This window comes from Candoia aspera, chromosome 3, assembly GCF_035149785.1.
Source record: "Candoia aspera isolate rCanAsp1 chromosome 3, rCanAsp1.hap2, whole genome shotgun sequence".
In the NCBI taxonomy this organism is placed as follows: domain Eukaryota; kingdom Metazoa; phylum Chordata; class Lepidosauria; order Squamata; family Boidae; genus Candoia; species Candoia aspera.
Genome location: NC_086155.1, coordinates 147,980,242 through 147,985,642, shown reverse-complemented (window position 1 = coordinate 147,985,642; position 5,401 = coordinate 147,980,242).

Genomic DNA, 5,401 nt, shown 5'->3' with positions numbered 1-5,401 from the left:
TGGCGTGCCAGAAATGAATCCCTGAGCTATTTTAGGGATTCATGTGTGGTGTGGGATGGAAAAGATGAGGGACAGAGAAATATGATAACAAATTCGTTGAAAATGCATTGCTTCCTAAGGAGAAGTAGTTATATCAACTGAAACAGATGACAGTAGGGTGTCACTTGAATAAAAGCTGAACATTTTGTTAAGATTAACCAGACTGTGCTTCCAAACATAATTGTTTGAAAGGAAATCCTATTGAAATTAGAGAGGCTTATTTTTGAGTAAATATGTTCAGAGCTAATACAGTAAGCTAGTTTGCAAGTATTTCTGTTTAGTTTATGTACAATAAATGGACAATGATGGACAATAGGAATCATTTTAAAGGCTTTCTAATGATGTAATAATACCCATTTCTTTAAAAAAATTAATTGATCTAAAGGTGAGTTTACATGACTAAAAGAACTCCTGTAAATGTCATAACTAAAGCTATTACAATATATTGTGCCTTCTCAATCAATGCTTTTCGATGGCTCATATATACTGCTGAAAGCCATTGTGTGATAAAACATTGAGTGATCAGCTGTTGAGTTATTTACATACATATGTAAATCAGGTCTAAGTGAATTAGCACAGCAGTATATGAAGAAACCCAGGGATAATCAAGTTTTCTTGAGCTCCTTTATATCTCTCAAACAAGGTCTAAGGCCATTTTATGTGCAGACAGGAAAAATAATAGCTTTCCCTAAGGGGAAGGTAGATTACATTAGGAAATATTCCTCCATAAAAGAAGCACTTTAAAAATGGACATATTAAGGAGAAGAATCAGTTTAGTGTTATCCATGAGGTACTGTTTTTCTACAGGCAGGGAATGGATGATGATGATGATGATGATGATGATGATGATGATGATGATGATGATGATGATGATGATGATGATGATGGAGGAGAACATATAGACCATTTGTCCCTATCCTCAGTACAATTAAGATCACAGTTCCTTTCCTCTTGTTATTGCATGAGTTTGCTTTACATATTAAGATACTTCATAGGTGATTATGATTAGTGACTTAGATTCCTATTGTATATGTACAGATGGGTTGCCAAGTTTAGGGTAGATCCAGTTGAGGTGTTTTCTGGGAAGATGTCAGTCTGGCTTCTTTTAGTCTGGGCACTGAACTTCTCTGAGTGTTCAGTCTCTCTCCTCACTTTTTCCCCTTTTCCACTTTGGGCAATATCAGCTATTTATTCTTTTATTCAAGCCACAGGACCATTTTACTCCAGTAAGGATGACAGACAACTTGCCAGAGTGGATGTTTCCTTATGAGCCCTGCACAAAAGGTTCCAGTGTCTTCACTAGCTGCAATATCAAAGGGTGGATCTCAATAGCTTAGTTCAGTGCCTTGGATACAAAAAACAAAAACAAAAAACAATTTCTCACTATGTGCAGTGACCCTGGAAGTTTATTTGCCATGTTACATTATATAATGTTCATACCTGCTCCTTTTTAATTGAAGAATGATATTTCTACATGCAAACCTGTGCCCCAAATTCAGATATAGCCCTTCCTGTTTATGCTTTTACTGGTTCCACACTTAATGAAATATGCCTTCAGTTGCTGATACTTAGTAATTCCAGACTTAATGTCTAGCGCTCAATTAAAAAGGGAAGTGGCATAAAAATAAAATGGGAAGTGTGTTATAAAAATAAACTAAGAAAAGAAAAGAAAAAGAAAGAAAGAAAGAAAAGAAAAGAAAAGAAACAGTATTACAACTACCAGCCACATAGAGCAAATTGGAAGGGAATTTATGACTTTCATAAAGAAGCCGAAGTCTTCATCCCTTTCTAATTCTCAGCCAGGACTCACTCACTCACTCACTCACTCACTCACTCACTCACTCACTCACTCATTCATTCATTCATTCATTCATTCATTCATTCATTCATTCATAACATTTGTATAGCCACCCATCTTAAACCAAACTCTGGGCTGCTTACAACCAAGTACTTGGCAGTACTTCTATGAGTTTCATATTCCTTCTGATTAGCCTGAGGCCAAAAATAACTTTTTTTAACCCAGCATTCATCTTGCTGGTGATCATGGTATATTTTCCCTCTCATAATGTTCTTTGCTTTCAAGTTCTTGGGTTTGTTGAGGTGCAGAATCTGCTGAGGATCTTGGCCACCTTGTATGGAATCCTCCACAACTGGAACACTGTTTCCTGGTGATTTCTGCCCTAGAAGATGAAGAACCTATAGCAGATTCAATCAGAAGAACAGAATGTGATCATAAACTCATTTACTTATAGTTCAGCTTCCCCAACTTCCCACTCTCTGATGTTTCATGCTAGCTGGAAATCTGCAGAGTTGCCGTTTCCATACATTTGCAGAGTACCAGCTTGGGGAAAGCAGTTACAGATTATTCTTCATAACTCAGAGAAGCATCCTTTCCTTTTTATGGTAAAGATGGAAAGTACATCTGTGTTTGAACTCCTGCAGATGATGAATAACTCCATAAGGCTAGAATGCTTTATCCTTAGAGAAATGCTGGCTTAAATCAGAATTCTAACTTTAACTTAGAAGAAAAGTCTCAGCTTCAATAAAGAACAACAAACTTAGTCTCAAGGCATTACGACTGATAGTAGATAACATTTTAAAAACCACTCAGGTAGTGCAGATATGTAGGATCACAGACTGATGTGTTTGTTGTCTCCCACTTTTTGTTTGTTTATTTATTGTCTTTCAAATGCAAAGAGACATACATGAACATCTGTATAACTTATGACCCATGAAACTAAATACAGATTTCATCCATATGGAGCAAATACTTGACCACTACCTACTACCTACCTATGTATTAAGAAACACCTGCTGGGATGGGTTAATGGTTATTCTTTCATGTAGGCCTACAATTTATTTACTCAAATTCACAATAAAAAGAACTAACATAACCCAGAACCATCTCTTTTCATATTAAGTTTCATCATAAATTAGAGCACCTATGAAAAACACAGTATGTAGTTTATATATCTGTCTGAGGCAACTTCATTTTAAGCATATTCCTAAATCAGGTTCTACAACCCTCCCAACTTAACTGTGATATCTAGATGCAGGGGTAGGCAATATTTTGGAGACAAGGGAGCACAATTAGAATGTTAACAACTTCTTATAAGTGTTTCTATAAAATTCATGCCATTGGCAAGTTGTTTATTTATCAGGTATGCTGCTATAAGAAAGGGTACATGATCAAATACAAAATACCCATTCCTAGAAGGCAAATAAAGAATTTGTGTCATGCTGCTTCTTCTCCTTTCCCATCTGCAGTCTTTTTTTTAACATGCTCTCTTCTGTGCTAGCTTAACTTTCCTGGCTAGAAGTAGAGATTTCCAAGTAAACCAAGTCCCCCCCCCCTTTATAAGGACTTTTATGGAGATAATCTGGGGCTCAAGGGCATTGTACAATGCTAGAGACACCACTCCCAGTGTTTTGCTTTAAATATATAAGGATTTATATAGAAGTACTATTTTAAAAAATGTTGTGTGGTAGGGAGCTTAGTAGGCACAAAATAAGGTGTTGCAGATACCTGGCACTCAGAGGCCTAGATTGTCTGTTCCTCAAAGAGTGTTTCAGATGTTCTTCATGGATGCACAGAATCTAGTTAGGGTTGCAAAGCATAGAGAAGTCAGCAAAATTAATCTATGAGATCCATCATATAGCAGTGGAAGCCTACAAATATTGTTAATTCCTACAGGATCTGTAAGTGAAGAAATATAATTTGTGGCCCATAGATCAAGTAGGATCAGCATCTCTAGTTCGTTGTGTCCATCAGAGTTAAATATATTGCAGTACAATAAACAATATTTCAATATCCTTATTTACTTTAAAATCCTAAAATGAAAAATCCAAAATAGCAAAGAAATTGTTCACATGTTGTCAGCCTTAGATAAATTAAAAGAACCATAGTAATTGCCAACAAAACAATATGGGTGTATCTATTCAGCCCCAAAATATGTGATTTTGGGATATGAAGGTACTCCCATAATGTGTTTTTATCACGTCCTACTTTGTGAAAAAAAAGTGTTTGATTTTGCTAAGTAAAGATAACACATTAATAGTTCATAATTAATTTCAAAAATATCCAGGAATATATTGAGTCAATAGATATTGTTGAGAAACAACAGGAAAGAACACTACCATCTACTCCTCAAAATGTTTACAAGTTAACACTGCTATTGTATCTGAAACATATCATTACTAGATTTTCTTTTTCATGTTTGTGACTTGAAAATTAATTAAATTATAACATTAACATGTCATTTTGTCTGCATTTTCAGCAAACTGAAGTGATTATGCAGACTATTTTACAAAGAATTATTTTTTGGATTCTACACTTCTCTCAATTGTTCAGTGCCATTCTCACCTTAAAAACTGCATACAAATATATAGAGATGTGTGTATTTAATTTGCAGAAAACCTGCAGAAATTTGACAAAATTGATTTATGACTAAGCGTGAGCGTTATAACTGAAATGGGTTACATTTACACTGATCCATATAAGCATGTGTGTGCGTCTCTTTATTGTAATAAAATACTAGAGAATACTTTTTAATTTTGCATATTTTGATAGGCATTAGTAATAATATTTAAAAACAGATGCTTTGTTCATTGACATGTTTATATGGGCACATAAGTTGCAACCAATCAGTACAAAAATATTTGTTTTGGACAAAAATTTGCAGAGATAGAATAAAGGAAAACAAATGGACAAAAATAAATTGGGGAAAATTAGCAAAAACTTCATAATCTGAATTCTCAAGACTATAACAAGATCAGAGATAAACTGGGGAACATATTTATTTAGATAAATCTACTGATAAACAGCCAAAACACTTCGTTATCAAATGTTTCTTACGTGATTTTTTAAATAATCAATATCTCATGTTTTAAATTACAAAATTGGGATTGTAGTTCAGTGTGATTGACTGCAAATGTATGCATGTTTCTAATGTTTTCTAATTTAAAAACAAATCATCACCATCACATCATATCATTGATTAGATGAAGAAAGGAATGGTATGCTAGTGTGTATTACATACATAAATGGTCTAGTCCAAATATATGCTTCCAGCATTCCAAATATAACAATAAAATGGGAAGAGTTCATGCATCTGTGGAAACAACTAAGTTGATGTGTCTGGTGTGCCCAATAGAAATGTCATAAATCAGGTTGTTGCTGATTCCCTGGATCCTTATAGATTGTGAATAGTCCCAAGTTTTGCAATATGCTGTGACAAAGCACAGTAGTATTGGTAACAGCAGTATTCTTACTGAGCCTCCAGGCTGAATATTCAAGATATCTGTCATGTAAATATTGTTAAAGAAATTGCAGCCATGCTCCATGTACTGTCCATTTCTGACA